Below are 17,310 nucleotides of genomic sequence, written 5' to 3' on the forward strand. Positions count from 1 at the left end.
GTGTGTTCTCCCTGTGTCTGCATGGGTTTCCTCCGGGTGACTGTCTGTGAGGAGTTTGGTGTGTTCTCCCTGTGTCTGCGTGGGTTTCCTCCGGGTGACTGTCTGTGAGGAGTGTGGTGTGTTCTCCCTGTGTCTGCGTGGGTTTCCTCTGGGTGACTGTCTGTGAGGAGTGTGGTGTGTTCTCCCTGTGTCTGTGTGGGTTGGCGCCCCCTCCAGGGTGTATTCCTGCCTTGCGCCCAATGATTGCAGGTAGGCTCTGGACACACCGTGACCCTGAACTGGATAAGGGTTACAGATAATGAATGAATGAATTAATGTTTTTAATTGGACAGTGGCAATATGCATTAATGCAATACACTTTGTCTACTCATGGACATGTTTTTATTCAATATCGATTGTAGTTTGTCCCCTGTGCTGCAGTCACAGCTCCTACTCCTCTAGGAAAAGCTTTACACCAGACTGTAGAACATTAAAGTGACAATTTTGATGGCATTCAGCCACAAAACCATTAGTGAACTCAGGTAGTGATGTTGGATTATTAGTTCTGGATCACAAACTCCACCCCAACTCATCACAAAGATATTGGAGCATTGGAACTGTGCTCTCTGGAGTGATGGGACTCCAATACCTCTGAGATGTATTCGAGCAGTGTTTGTGATCCAGAACTAATGATCCAACGGCAGTACATGACCTCACTAAAATTAATGTGACTGCATAGCATCACACATCCTCAGTAATGTTTTAGTATTGGCAAAGCCTTCCCAGAGGAATAGAGGCTGTTAAACCGGAAGAGGGAGGACAAAGTCATTGTTCATACCCTTGATTTCAGAAGATATCTGTTTACCAGATTTATGGATAAATGTTGTTAGACTTCAGGCAAGACTTCACTTATTATCATGCATTAAGCAACACCAGGTAATATTTTTACCTTAGAATTACAGCTTCAAGATCATTGTGATTCTTCACTCACCTGTAACAGGGAGAACAGAGCCTCTGTCATTGCTACTGTGGGCTCAGCACTACAGAAAATGCACTATGTGACCTTTGGAGGAGGGTAGGAATCCCTTTACCCTTGATTTTAGGACAGTTCTGTAAAAGCGTAGGTAACCTTACATTAGGTATTCCAACAAAGCAGTGTCCAACAGAGGAAAAAAGAGAAGAAAGCAAATAACCTAACTAGTGTGGGGAATTGCACTGAAGGGCAGCGCTGAACGTTCTGTAAGTTGCTGCTTTATTTGGTGTGCTTGAGAAATACATTTTTCTTGTCAAAGCATGTACCTGAATTTCTGACTCTCTGGGTCATTCTGCAGTTTACTCTGGTGTAGGTTGGCGAAACATAGGAGCAGTATCTGGCCATAACCACACCTCCGGTAAGCTTTTCCACTACATGGTGCCTACTCAGCTCAGCCCTACACGCTCCTCAAATGTAGCTGGTGATGTCGCAAAACACAGTTCTGGATTTTGGGTTTTGGAAGCGGGTGGTACGGTGGTGCAGCAGGTAGTGTCGCAGTCACACAGCTCCAAGGACCTGAAGGTTGTGGGTTCGAGTCCCGCTCCGGGTCACTGTGAGGAGTGTGGTGTGTTCTCCCTGTGTCTGCGTGGGTTTCCTCCGGGTGCTCTGGTTTCCTCCCACAGTTGATTTGGCGAACACACGTTGGTAGGTGGATTGGCGACTCAAAAGTGACTGTAGGAGTGAGTGTGTGAGTGAATGTGTGGTGCCCTGTAAAGGACATAGCACCCCCTCCAGGGTGTATTTTCGCCTTGATGATTCCAGGTAGGCTCTGGACCCACCATGACCCTGAACTGGATAAGCTCTTACAGATAATGAATGGATGGGTTAAGCATTGTTTACTTGTGTATTCGTGTGTTGTTTTGGTTTTTAGGAAGAAACCAAACTGATCAATAGAGTTTTTTCGTTCCTTATTGCACTCTATGGCTCTCACTGGAGTCTTTCGTCAGCTACCAATCCAAAGAGCGCTTGAACCTCTTTAAAAGTCGATGGCTTAATTTTACGAGGTAATGTAGTGAGATAGATAAAAATAGATGTGATCTTTATAAATTGCAAGTTTTTCATGGATATCTGCATTTGCAAGGTTTATACGTCATGTTTAGTCCCTGCTCAGCTCACTTGGGACCATGAACAAGTGGGGACTAATGTACCATGTTCCAGGTACGAGGTACCACATTTCCCTAATGAAAGAGCAAAGAAGCTAAATGGTTAAGTAAGAACTGTGCAGTGGAAAAGCGCGATAACTGGGCAGTTACTTTTCACACAGACTGTCAATCAACCTGATCCTTTTTGGGATCTGCGTCCCAATAGCAGAGAAATAAAAGAAACAAATTAGAAGATTTGGAAGAAAAACAAATGTAACAGAGTCCAGTACTAGACAAACAATGCACTGCCTTTTTCATACTTCACCCCTAACAGTGGTTTTGATGCACACTGAGCCTGAATGACAAGTTGATCCTCATCTTTGGAGTAATCCCAAAGTCATGTAGATCAGAGAGAGGGAGAGAGAGAGAGAGAGAGAGAGAGAGAGAGAGAGAGAGAGAGAGAGAGAGAGAGAGAGAGAGAGAGAGAGAGCGAAAGAGAGAGAGGACTCATTGATGGACACTTATTACAGTGTCTTCAGAGACTTCTGGCAGAGGTTGTATCCTCTCTCCACTCACCTTCTTGCAGAACCTTGTGAAGCTTCTTTTAACTTGTCAGAGTATATTTACTTCACAGTCCACTGTCCTGTGTGTCTTAGCTCTGACTCAGTCCAATGTCTCTGTCTTAATCTGTCTGAGTCTGCTATTGCTTTGTTTGGTAAAATGACTGGTTGAACCGTCGCTAACACAATGTCATTGGATGGCTCAACAAACATGAAAGAGAACAGTGTGAGTGTCTAATACCCTGCGTTGGACTGGTGCCCTGTACAGTGTGTGTTACTACCTTGTGCCCAGTGATTCCAGGTGGGCTCCAGACCTGTTGTGAGCCTGGGACGGAAGTGGGTTTAGAAGATGAGCGAATGTATGAATATGCCTGTCCTGCCTTTGAAGCATTGTGTACCTTACAGAAACACAAAGTCTTGGGATGTACTGCAGTAGGTTTATGAATGTTATTATATGTAGAATGCAAGTGTTATTGATTGCACACAATAGAGGTCTGAATGTCCTGCGGTGCTCAGGTTGAGTGAGTGTTAGGACTGAGCTGGAGAATGAGTGGCAGTTAATTACTGTGTATCCAAGCAGAACACTTGCGTCAGCCTCGGCTAATGACATTGGTTCCTCTCTCCACTGTGATGATGACAGGCCTAATAAGGGACATGGGATTATGAGAAGGTGATTTTTCTCTCTCTGACTGCCGTCCTTAGACAACAAACGTCACATTAGCGCAAGTTATAGAACAATTGAAGTCATGGTCAAAGCCATTCTGCTGCAAATTCGCAACACGTTTTCATTTAGGTTTGAAGATATAGCGATCCATGCTAATATAAACTGCACATCACACATCATTCAACTCTGAATATAGTCACCAGGTCCTGGTGGACGGCACATTAGCTGCAGTTTAAAGGAATGTCTGGACTGGATGGACATTTACATACTTCATTTTTCAAAAAGGACATCTTGTGAATGATTGTGAATTGCAAACAAACTACTTAGCAAAATGTATTCAGCACTGGGCATTCGCTGAGTGTAACACTGATCGTCGAGATGGGGACTCCCTGACAGTCTAACTTAGTATAGCTTAACATGTTCTCATTTAACATTCCTTCTGAAATCATTGCTTTCCAATGAATCTTGGGCTCAACTTAATACAAATACAGATTCTACCTGTTGGAAATGCAGAAAGTCGTGCACAAACACATTGGAAGCCTTCATAAGAAACTGAACGAATTGCACAAATCTAATTGTAGTTGTGGGGGAGGTGGGTGGATAACATTGTAAAGTGTAAAGCACCGCAGGAAACCCTGGAATCTTTCCTAATTTTCCTAAGGTCAGTTAACACCTGGGGAGTGTAGTGGCTTAAATCTTTGTCACTGACCAATAAGTTCTGATTGATCAATCAAGCAAACAAGCACACGTACCAAAACCTGCAAACACACTCACATTGTGGAGAACTCAAGCTGGTCCCCACAATGTAAATCATTATATTTTAAGTTGAAGACTTTTTATGGTTATGCTAAGGTTAGACCTGTCACAGTATAAATATTATGTGGTTATTATATTATCCCAGGAACAACTGTAATAAATTATATTTTTGTAATTTTGAGATGATTTAGGCCATTGATAATTGAATAGCATAATAATGCTGTGCATAAAAAATTCAGATGTTGGAATTCATTCATTCATTCATTATCTGTAACCTTTATCCAGTTCAGGGTCGCGGTGGGTCCAGAGCCTACCTGGAATCATTGGGCGCAAGGCGGGAATACACCCTGGAGGGGGCGCCAGTCCTTCAAAGGGCAGATGTTGGAATTGGAATATTAAAACACCCTCAAATAACCTTAGTAAATAAATCAAATGAAATTAAACATTTTTTTTCAAACAAATTGTCATAAAGCCCCTAGTATAATGTTATGGTCAGTGTCAAAGTTAGGATAGTAATAACTGGAGATAAAGTAAAGGCAAGTCTCTACAAATTAAATTGATGTCGATTTAATGTCCCCACAATGCCTGAAAACTGTTTGTATGTGAAAACTTATCTGCATCTATCCATCCTTGTCTTTTTCTCTGATTCATCCCTCCTGAGACACTTTGGCCTCTGAGTGATATTCAACTTCTGCACTTTGCCCAAATATCAGGAAAGTTCATCATCCTTCTATCTTGCTCTGCTTGACCTTTTCAGCCCAGAGCAAAGAGCACCCACTATGTGTCTCAGTCAGAGCTGGTGTTGCCGGGTGAAGGCCTTGTTGTAGCCCAACTCATACTGCTTTTATGAAATTATGGATTGGTTGTATTGGGACGGGGTGATCTCACATGAGCTCGTTCATCTTGAGATGCCTTCTGGAATAAATGTTGGCAGTCATTGTGCGTTTGTCAATCACAACAGTTTAGATCTGCCTTTAGGGTGAGTTTTGACTCGTGAACACGACCAGACGAAATGTTTGCTGAAGTAGGTCTTTATTTTGACTTGGTTTTCTCCCAAGTTTTAGTCATGGCCTATCCACCCATTAGCTATGGCTCTCCCAGACTCACAGTACCACCAAGATGGAATTGTGAGGCTTGAATGTGAGCATGAGGTACTTGTGTATGGTTGGTTGTGTTGTGCATGTTTTCCACATTTTGTTATTCACAAGAACATTGATTGTTGTACATTCCCCTGTTCACCCCAGTCCTCTTTTAGACTGAGAATTAACTCTGGGGCCAATGTACATACAGTGCTTGTGAGTGCTGTAAGTGTGGTTAAACCATTAAAAAGCCACTGAAGTGGAAATCCTGCTGCCAGTGTCACTGTCTTCGATGGGAAAGTTATACTTCAGCCCTAAGGAATCAAGCCTTGAATTCAAAAAGAGATAAAAATGGTGTGCTTCCCTTTTGACTGCTGAAGTGCTTACATTCCTCCTACTCTCATTCCTTCCTGTTAGTACTCAAGCAGTTAGATCACACTTTGTTTCTCTTCCACTGTTGATAAAGGGGTCATTTTCATCTGTAACTGTTCTTTGAAATTACAGTCTTTGAGCAAAGGCAGGGGGACTATTTCTGTAGTTTGCAGGTACAGTAATAGAGCTGAGATGGAACATAAGGATTCCTCTTTCAGACAAAATTGCTTCTAGGTGTAATCTGGTCAAGTGCAAATGACCCAGATCTTAACCCCAATTTCTGTAGACAGCTCTAACCCCTCTCCAGTGCATAAAAGGGTGAGTCTGGCCATCTTTATTTCCACCTACACCTTTAAAATTAAAGTTGAGAAGATGTTTTTTTGGAAAAATACTATAGAAATAAGCATTTTATAGACTTTGTTCATCTAAAGAACACAACTGAAACAATTTATTAGGTGTAGAATTAAGATTTAAAGCATTTTTGTGTAACATTCAAAATTTAAATATTCTCCTGTTTGTTCACTATTAAAAATGACAATTGTCATTTTATTTAAAATACCAATTAATAGAAATTAAGTATTAATACACTATTCTAATATTGTCACAATTTTTAAATCATCTAAACAAACACTCATATGTAAACAATATTATTTCCAAGAACAGAACAAATCGATGCACTTTTTCCTGATGGAACTCATAATGCAGTGACCAATGAACATTTCTCGCTTGCAATTTTCAAACTACTTAAATTTTAAGTTATTTTTTGTTGCATAAAATGATAATTGTCTTTTTTAATATGCAATTTTTCTTAAAGAAACAATTACCATAAAATGACAAAAGTGGAGGAGAGTATTTGAATTTTGCAATACAATTATGTTATAAAAAAAAGAAAGAAACTTGTACACCTACCATAATATCTGCAGCGATAGTGGTCCAGAAATTCAATGTGTCCTTTATTTTTAAGAGTCAATTTTTGTAAAGACTTATATTTAAACTCTTACACTACAGGTCCTACTATTTTAAGTTGCACACTTTGTGGACTGCAACATTCAAGAGTCAAGTCAAGAGTTTTATTGTCAATGCTGCATATGTATAGGTCATACAAAGGATTGAAATTACGTTACTCTCCTCTCCAAGATGCAGTAACATTTAACAAAAAATAGACTGAATTCAACTAAGCTAAGTATATAAATATATGAAGGTGAACAAACAGAAGACAAGTGCAGTTGTACACATACAGCTTGTGCATATTCCACAAAAGAATATGAGTTTAGTCTGTTTAGGTCGTTGTATCTTTCTCAGTTTAGCATAGTCCTGTGTGTTTTCTTTAAATGTAACCAAGACCATTCAGGGGGACGACTGTTCTCACAGTCAACAAACTCCCCTTGTTTTTGTTGATTCAGAAGCTCCAAATCTTGAAAGGTGGAACGGTATATCTGAGCAAGAAACTGACTGTAGCATGTTCATTGCTGAAGTTTAACAAGTTTTTCTTCACTGTTTGAATTACTACAGAAATTAGTTTTGTAGCAATTTTGCTATGTGTTTACTTTCATGAAATTAGTAGTCTCCCAAACCTGGAGTCAGTTTCATCACAAGTAATCTGAAACTGCAAAAATAAGTCTGTATTTCTGTCACGCCCTGGGCCTGTCCTGTGTCTGTTTTCTCCACCATGTGCTCATGTAGCACATGGCTCTTTGTTGTTGTTGTCTTTGCCCTAGTCCAGCCTTCACTCCACCCTCTCGTCAGTGTCTCCACCTGTGTCCCCTTTGTAACCCTGCCCCTCATTATCTGTCTCAGGTGTTCTTGTGTGTATTTAAGTTCCTTTGTGTCTGTCTTTCTTTGTTGGACATTTACAGTTCCTGTTCCCTTACTTTGCCTGTTTGGTTGGTCTGTTTCTCCTTCCTTTCGTGTGCTCCTTTGGTCTGTCTGGTTCTTATTATTGTTCTACTCCTTGTGCTTTGTGTGTTCATTTGGTTTGTCTCTCGCTCTCTCTGGTCTATTAGTCTTTTGTCATCCATTGTCGATCCTAGGTCTCTCTCTTATGTATCTGTCTCTCAGTCTAAGTCTCTGTCTTAATCATTATCCAGTTCTCTCTCTGTTTCAGGTATCCAAGTGTTTCAGTTCCTTATGTGTTCTAAATAAAGTGCTGTGTTACAGCAGATTAAATTAAATATTGCCGTTAAGCTCCTATGGAGTCTATTGGCTTCTTGTTGGGTTTATCATCTTCAGTGTCTAGTGTAGATTCTACATATTTAGCCTTCTACAATGTACAAGTAAGTCTATTAACCCTTATCCGTCTGTCACTCCAAACCTTTTAGAATTTAGTGCTTAGACTTGTTATTGTCATGGTTCCTATCTGAGTCTGTCTTTGTCTCTGAAGTTTATTTCTTTGTTTACCCTTTGTCTCTGTTCTAGATTGGGTCTTTGTTTATGCTGTTTGCTTTAGTGGATCCTTTATCCACTGTGTTCTGTTTTTAGTCTTTGCTTAAGTGTTCATTCCTCATGTTTATCTGGTCTGTGTATTTCTGCAATTTCTTCAACCTCTTCATGACAGCTCATAAGATTGAGTTGAGTTCTTGTCAAATGATCCAAAAAAGTTGACACACTATTTTGAAAGATGCATTTTTATCTATAACTATACATAGTTTTAATTTATTTTAATTGAAATACTATAAACATAGCACAAAGTAAGATGAGTTAGATAATTTAGGTAGATTATTTCTTTATTGTAACAATGCTTCTTGGCAGTAAATCTTATATCATTGAAAAGTCTTAGTTTCCCTTTTAAATGGTGCCACATTTGTAAGGGACATGCATTGTTAGGATGAGCAGTAGAGCTGAGTATGTGGGTTGCGCCCATGAAAAATTTGCCAAATCCTCTCTGCCACAAATGCATGTCCCTTACAAAAGGGAAATGAACAGGCTTCAATGGTATGAGATTTATTGCCAAGAAGCATTGTTACAACAAAGAAATGATCTACCAAACACAAACTTCCTTCTTGTGCCATGTTTAGATCTGTGATGTATTTATTACATTAAGTAATTTATAAAATCTTCAATGTTCCGTCAGACATGTCATAACAAGTGATCAAAACAACCGTCAGTGTTCCTCCCTCTGAAGTTTCAAAGAATGAGAGTTTTTTTTTTCCATAGTCACAAATAAAGCCTGGACTGGGAGAACAGCTAGACTTGAGTCAGGTCACTCTGACAGCGGAGGGACCTGGCAGAACATGCTCTCCTTATAACTGCAGTTGTTTTCAGTTTCATGATACACTGTAACTTTTTCTATATAGTGAACATTTTGTAGACACCCTCTCTTTTTACTGTGAGGAGTTGCCTGCATCAGCCAAATAGAAATGAGCTTGGGTTTTGGATAATAAATTCTGCGTCACAAACAGCGCTTCAATTCATCCCAAAGATATTAGATGCAGAGTTCCACTGATTCCCTGAAGCACTTGATGAACTGCATACAACTACAATACTGCAACAACCATTGACTGCACTTAAATATATTAACAGGGGTATTATTATTATTATTTTGACAAAGTGGCCAGGCTTATTCTGTCTTTCCTGGAGTTTTTTGAGCTGTGATCATCTGCTTAAGATGTTTTTAACATATTTTATATCAAAGTTGTCCTGTGGACCTCAGTTTCAGAGTGAGTAATTATTCACCAAAACAATGAATGAATCTGGTTACGTGTTTATATTTATGTATTTTTACTGAATCCTGTTGAATCTCGCATTCCATGGTGAAATAAATGTTCTCTCTCTGTTCCTGAAGTAACACTGCTTTCTCATTACTGAGAGTCAAACTGAAGGACTTTCAGGCTGAACTCAGATCAGATTTGAACATCCACGGTGAGCATACAACAGATCAGAACGCAGCTCCGGCTTTTCTGAGGACTTTCTTGTTTGGAGTCGAGCTAAAGGGCCTCAGCAGAACAGAGGGAGCATCCTTGACGACGAGGAGAACTGTCTTTCTTCAGGTCGGTCTCTCTCTCTCTCTCGTGTTGTATATAACTGGTAAATGACACTGCGGTGTCAGGACCTCAGGACTTCATTGGGAGAAGTCATTACACTAATGTATAGTCAAACGTGTCGTTAAAGGGAAGTGTTCTTATTTACATTTCAGTTCTATATGATCTAATATAAAAGCGGGAAATGGTCAAGTCTGAGGGGAATGGACTCTGGGAGGATGGAGGAAATAAGGTGAAGCCATTTAGAGCCTGAGTTCAGAGTGAAGCACTAGAAAGTTGTGGAATATAAATGACTCTGAGAAAATAAGAGAGACTTGTCCATTCACTCACGGAATGAGTGGCTTTACAACACACTACTACGGTGGTCCTTTATAACGGTCAGTTAATTACCTTTAAAATAGCCTTAATTAGCATAAGAACTGTTCACTAATGGATCGGAATGATGAATCCTCTAGTTTTCTTTGTCTTAGAGGCTCTTCTCCAAACACGTACAAAAGCCCTGCACTTCTGATTCATCCGCTTCCATTTCTCTCATTCATACACACGTCCAGCCTCACCTGAGAGTGTGAGGAATGCAGATGGCCTCTTTGTTCTTTCTCTCTCCCTTTCTCCATCCTCCCCATTTATATCTCCTTGTTTCTCTCCTCTCTCCAATTTTGTCTCATGCTCTTTCTATCTCTCTCTCTCTCTCTCTCTCTCTCTCTCTCATTATTCTGGTAACTTCTCACCTGTCGTTCTCAAGGATTCAGCTGCTTCCTTCCAAACCTGCCCTGGATCTGGAGCAGAATATTAACAGGTCGTACAATGATCCATTTTTCATCTCTTCTTCACCTTCACTCTTTCTCTTCCTCCCTGAGAAAGGAGGAGGAAAGTCAAACAGGTGCAGGATTTCGTGGGCTCCGGGTCTGATCTAGTCGTAGCCGCCGGTGCTGTGCTTCCATGCTTCTGTGATCCCCAACAGGAAAGTTCATGGCAGGTTACTTTTTAAGAAAGTCTGACTGATGTCATTAACATGTTTGTCCTTCGCTGGGGGAATGTGAATTGTCAGACTGTAATTGGACAAATATTCTGATGTTGAGCGATAGACATGGGCGAATGCTCTTAAGGGAGAGGTGTTTCTACTTCGAGGTGTTTGTTTAAGGGCCGTAGAGATCTGACTTGTTCACACTCGATTCAACACAAGTCATGTTCACGTGTTAAAATGTTATTAGCGCCTCATTCATCCTATCTCATTTATTTTCATGGGTGGCACCATTTCACTGCAGGTAGTGCCACTACCACACAGCTCTAGGGTCTCGGGGTCCTGGGTTCAATCCTCATGTCACTGTCTGTAAAGAGTGTGGTGTGTTCTCACTGTGTTTGCGTGGGTTTCCTCAGCCAACACTGTTGTCTCTGACTTTACATCTACACGGCGGACCAATGAGGTGGACAACTCCAGCACCTATGGGGCAGCTGTGGCCTAAAGGATAGGGAAACCATGCTTGAGATGCGTGGTCACTTGTTCAGCTCAGTGTGGTGCTAAGTGCTTTCTCTGCATTTGTGTTATACAGGATGCCATATTTTGCTGAACTGAGTAGATGATTGTAGACAAAACTAGACAGTCCTAGGTGCTTCATTTGACCTGCAATGCCAGCATCTACCTCAGTGTGTCAGTCGAACCGCCTACTTTCACACACTTTGTCTGTACACAATGAACGATTCACAGAGCATGACTGCCAAAATCTCATTATCAGCCTGGCTTTGGTGAGTGTGGTGAAGTCTACCTCATGCAATAGCTCGAAATGTAAATGTGATACCGGTAACACTTCAGCTAACCAGTATAGTGTAGATGGTCCTCACACACCACCTTCAACACCACATTTTCTTCAGTGGATTGGGTGCCATCGTTAATTTAAAGGTCATTGAGTAATATTATATTAGAAACTCCACATGTCCTACAGTCCTCCATTTACACTCCTCCATTTCCTCTAAAATGTGTATATCGCTATATCAGTCAGTAGTTTCTTCCTCATTCCGCAGTCACAGCTTCTACACTCTTAAAAATAAAGATGCTAGAAAAGGTTCTTTGAGTGATGCCATAGAAGAACCACTTTTGGTTCCAAAAGAACTCCATCCATCCATTATCTGTAACTGCTGATCCAATTCAGGGTCACGGTCTGTCCAGAGCCTACCTGGAATCATTGGGCGCAAGGCAGGAATACACCCTGGAGGGGGCGCCAGTCCTTCACAGGGCAACACACACAGTCACACACACTTACAGTCACTTTGGAGTCGCCAATCCACCGTGTGTTTTTGGACTGTGGGAGGAAACCCACGCAGACACGGGGAGAACACACCACACTCCTCACAGTCACCCGGAGCGGGAATCGAACCCACAACCTCCAGGCCCCTGGAGCTGTTTGACTGTGACACTACCTGCTGCGCCATCGTGCCGCCCTTCCAAAAGAACTACTTTTGTTTAAAAAATGCATGTGTGAAGAACCTTTTTAAAGGTTTAAAAATTCATCACTTAGTCTTAAGCTTCTTTACCAATTTAAACATTTTAGCAAATATCGTTCTTTATGGAACCAAAAATGGTTCTTCTATGGCATCGCTCAAAGAACTAGCACCTTTATTTCTAAGAGTGTATTGTTCTGAGAAGGCGTTTACACTGGATATTAGAACATTTGCTTTAAAGGTTTGACAGCATTCATACACAGAAATATTAACAAGATTATCCAGCACTAGGACATGTCTAGATTTGACCAAGTTTCTCTGCCCCACAGCTCAGTAATAAACATTTGTATACCCCTCTGGCTGATACTTGGCACTGAGCGTATAACTGTTAGTATTTATACATGGTATTTGTACCATATATATAACGGCTTGGTTAATGTTTGGTGGAAATAGAGGTCACAATAACGTGCCCTTGCCTGGATCGCATTAGTTTTCATTGTGACATGTCAAGCATTGATTGGCTGCTCTCCCCAGGATCGATGAGATTAACTCAGCCATTCGGCTTCCTCTGTTCGGCCTGTCAGAGGAACTGACATCGTTATTAGACAATGTTTAGGGAGAGAGCGAGCGCAGTCCATCAAACCTCCTCTTTTCTTTACCATTCAATTAACCCCATGAATCACTGAGGCAGAGAATAATCCAGACCCAGGGCCAGCGTTCTTCCAGAGGAGATGTGTGACAGGAAAAGGGTGTGGGTGTGGTTAATTACTGAATAATGACATCAATAGCTGTAATACTGTTATTGATGGGGGATGATGGCTGTAAACAGCAGGAAGGTGGAGGGGTGGGATCTCCTCTAATTGGCTGTGTGTGGAAGTTTAATTATTACATCAACTGTAATTGGCCCAAAAGCAAAGTAAGTGTACAGACACAACACAACCACGTAACTGTGGGTTAGCGCTAGAGCTGTTCATATCGCATCGTTCGCAATAATATCGTCACCATTTTTAAAACAATAACAAAAAAAAAAACAATCCAGGGTTGGTTGGTTTTTCAGATGTACAAATCCATTGCATTGTATTAGAAATGCAAGATGGCTTTAATATTATTAATGTATATATATTACCATTATTTACTTTATATTGATATAACATTTTTTGTTGCAGTTGTCTGTTCTTGAAATTAAGTGTTTTTCTGTGTTTTGTTCAAATCGCCAAGAATGTCAAAATACCCTGAATTATCGTGATATTATTTTAGGCTTATATCGGCCACCCCTAGTTAGCAAATGTTTAAAAAATTTCAAGATTCCCTCCATAACGTCCAGTGTGTAATGTTAATGTGTCTGTGTGGTAGGGCGGCAGGTAGTGTCACAGTCAAACAGCTCCAGGGACCTGGACGTTGTGGGTTCGAATCCCACTCCGGGTGACTGTCTGTGAGGAGTGTGGTGTGTTCTCCCTGTGTCTGCGTGGGTTTACTCCGGGTGACTGTCTGTGAGGAGTGTGGTGTGTTCTCCCCGTGTCCGCGTGGGTTTCCTCCGGGTGACTGTCTGTGAGGAGTGTGGTGTGTTCTACCCGTGTCCGCGTGGGTTTCCTCCGGGTGCTCCGGTTTCCTCCCACAGTCCAAAAACACACATTGGCAGGTGGACTGGTGACTCAAGTGTCCGTGTGTGTGAGTGAATGTGTGACTGTGTGTTGCCCTGTGAAGGACTGGCGCCCCCTCCAGGGTGTATTCCTGCCTTGCGCCCAATGATTCCAGGTAGACTCTGGACCCACCGTGACCCTGAACTGGATAAGGGTTACAGATAATGAATGAATGTCTGTGTGGTGGTGTTTATACACTAGAAGGTGTATCAAGTTTGAAATAAGCAGTCAGACGCATAGCTGAGCATTTCCACTTTAATACTGCAGTGCTCTAAAGCCTGTCTCAAATGGGCAGATTCAGACAGCTAGGGTTTCTTACATCACAAAGAAAACATTCATATGGGACCAAGATTTTGAGCTGCAGGTGAGCGGTGGGGATCTGTGTGTACTGAAATAAGACAAACTGTAGAGTTACATTTAAGCTACTTTAAAGGTGTTAGGAGTAATTAGATTAAAACACACACACACTAGGGGCTGTGAACACACATCCAGAGATTCAGTCAGCCATCCCCAGCACCCGGGGATCAGTTGGATTATAGGATGTTGATGGAGGAGACAGAGCTGTTCCTTCACAAACCCCTCTTCCTGTCAAAGGCAGCTTCTTCTAATCTTTCCACAAATGGTACCGTTAGCTTGATGAGGAGCATCATTGGTGGATCTCTTTGTGCTTGGGTTGCCTCCAAATACTCTGCAATTCATAGAAAGTGTTAGTGAATCTTTATTTAAATGAAGTTTAAAAAAACAATTTTGGATCTGAACATTTGCCTGAGGCTCATTAATTCATGCAGTCGCAGCAGACAATGACGTCTAGAGGAGCATGATTTCAATGAAGCAGTCAGAAGCCTTTCTGTTTTCACCCAGATCTCTCGCCAATTTATCACTGCCAGTTCCAATCTTTAACTCCCCAGTTGGGAAATATAACAATGTTTTTGCATCAAATAAACATTAAAACATGTTCAGCGTTTTAAATAATCCTGAAAAAAGTTAGCAGAATATTTGACTTTTAAATATGATGACTTTTTCTTTCATTAACATTTTATTATATGCTGATCGTACACATTCATTTATTCATTCATTATCTGTAAGGCTCTGGACCCACCGCGACCCTGAATTGGATAAGCGCTTACAGATAATGGATGGATGGATGGATGACCTCCAGGTTTTGTTTCTAAAAAGTATATAAAACAATGAATAATGTGATATATATCCAACAATACTTGTGAAAGTGATTATTTATTTTTACAGTGCAGCTCACATGAAACAATTAAATTGCGCACAATTAAATTGCTTTGTAGTCCCTGAATGAACCAATTTATACTCCATAGAGTGGGTCCCCATATGGAGTGGCCATGTTTAAAATAGGCTTAGCTAGGGGTCAATGTAAAAACGCTGCTCAAATCAAATCATGGTGAAAACAGACGTTCAGATCATTATAATTTATATTGTATATATTATATACAAAGATTATTTTTCTTTTTGGTAATAAAGGCATAAGAGTACTCTTCGCAGACATCGGCATTGTTTTTTTCTATATAATTCTATGCTGTTCTCAAGGCCTATGGTATAATTATAACAGCACTATGCTCAGTTTTCATTGCTCTGAGCTGCAGACAGAAGCAGCCTGTTGTAATGGCAATGACACTATTCAGATCCCAGTTTTACCTGCCATGTGAAAAGTCATAGATATATGTGGGATTCTGTGTTTACACAGGGTCCAAATTAAGACCCCCACCAGTGAGGAACAACATTCTGAATGCCACACATTCCGTCTAACTACATTCAGACACACTCATCAACATGTCAGTAGCTTTAAATTACTGCAAGGACACAGTTATCCATCTCTTCAGCCTGCTCTGGAATGGACGTTTGGTTCCCTTGGCTGCCATTACAAACTGCTACTCCGCTTCATTAACTTTCTCACAGACAGCTCCATTTCGAAATGTGTTTATTGCATGTCAAACAGCCAAGGCTCGAGGTTATTTGCCAACAGGTCCTTTAATATTCTTTTTATATTCGTCGAGATGAATGTGTTCAGACCGGGTCCCGGCCTCACTGACATGCATACAAACAAACGTCAAGGAGAAGAACGAGATACATCACAAGCGTATAGGTCTGACGGCCTGTATATAAACAGCACGTATGCTTTGATGACCTTACGCTGTCAAAAGATCTGTTCTCTCTTATAACTGTATAACACTGTTGCACTGTGATTAGGCAAGACCAGTTTAGGTAGAGTACCTTTCATACAAGAGCAATTCAAAGAGCTTTACAGAAAAAAAAACTGTTAAAAGCAAGAATAAAAATCATAAAAGTCCAATAAAACAATTAAAATAGAGCAATAAAAGGAGTAAAAGAAAACATGATAAAAATGATTCACAGAATTTAAAATTATACAATAAAAGAAAAGAACTAAAGTGCTGTTACGTAATAAAAACTGAGTACTTTAAACTGCGCTGTAGCTGCTCAAACAGGAATGTTTTAAGTCTTAATTTCAAAGTGTCTAAAGTCAGGGCTCTTCTAATGTTCTCAGTCGGCGGGTTCCATTTAAGAGCGGCGCTGGAGCTAAACGCTGCTTCTCCATGTTTAGTTTTGACCTGAGGCAGAATGAAGGGACTAGTTCCTAAAGATCTGAGAGTCCTGCTCGGCTCATATCTCTGTAGCAGATCTGATAAATACGCTGGTCCTACCCCATTTAGACTTTTATAACCAGTAATAACACCTTAAAGTCTATTCTGTTACAGACTGGTCTCCAGTGTAAGGATCTAAAGATGGGGGTGTGATGTGATCTCTTCTTTGGCTCCGAGTGAGACTCTGGCAGCTGTGTTTTGAATCAGCTGAAGCTGTTTAATGGTCTTTTCAATGCTAGAAATAAAAGCATGGATTCTCCAGGTGTGGTTTAGTCAGAAAATCTCTGATCTTACTGATGTTTGTAAACGTTGAAACTGAGATCTGTGTCCATTAATACCCCAAGGTTGCGAGCCAGCTCTTTAGATTTGAGGGCTCTCGAGTCCAGATACGTAGCCAATCTTAGTCTTTCACTGCTGTCCCCAAATAGAATAATCTCTGTTTTATCTTTATTCAACTACAGAAAGTTGTGTCACATCCAATTAGTGATGTGTTCAAGGCACTTGCTTAATGAGTCACTGGACCAGAGTCATTTGGGGACAGGGCCATGTAATTTACTGTAATTAATGTAACTAGTTCCAAGTGTGTTCTAAATAGTAAACCCTGTGAGCGTTGTACAATCTGGGCTTGATGTACTAAGCCTTTTGTGGTGTGGTCACATGACAATCGGCCCCACACTGCCTGTGTGTTATGTACAAAGTGGGTACACGGCCTAAACACACAGTTTATGGGCTGTGCACCCATAGCAAATGCAAAATTACAAATAGGCCTTTACTAAGATTGGCGAAACTCAACTTGCTCCTGAGTGTGGAACTCTCTAAGCCCTGGTCATAGCATTGGAACAATTGCTTATCACTGATTCCTCAGATAAATGAGGCAGAGCGATTCAAGTTTGAAAGTGAAATTTTTGAGTTTATAAAATGTGTTCGTCGACTCCTCCCCTCCCTGGCAAAGGAAAAAGTCATTACTGGAAACTGAGCCACAAACTTCACAGTGAGTGAGTTCTGTATTTGTGTTGAAACATATAAAGGCCATTAAAACAACTGAGAACAGAAGAAGAGTCAGAACAAAAGAGTCAGTGCAAAAGCTTATTTTGACCCTTAGAAA

This window comes from Hoplias malabaricus, chromosome 9 (genome assembly GCF_029633855.1).
Source record: "Hoplias malabaricus isolate fHopMal1 chromosome 9, fHopMal1.hap1, whole genome shotgun sequence".
NCBI lineage: Eukaryota > Metazoa > Chordata > Actinopteri > Characiformes > Erythrinidae > Hoplias > Hoplias malabaricus.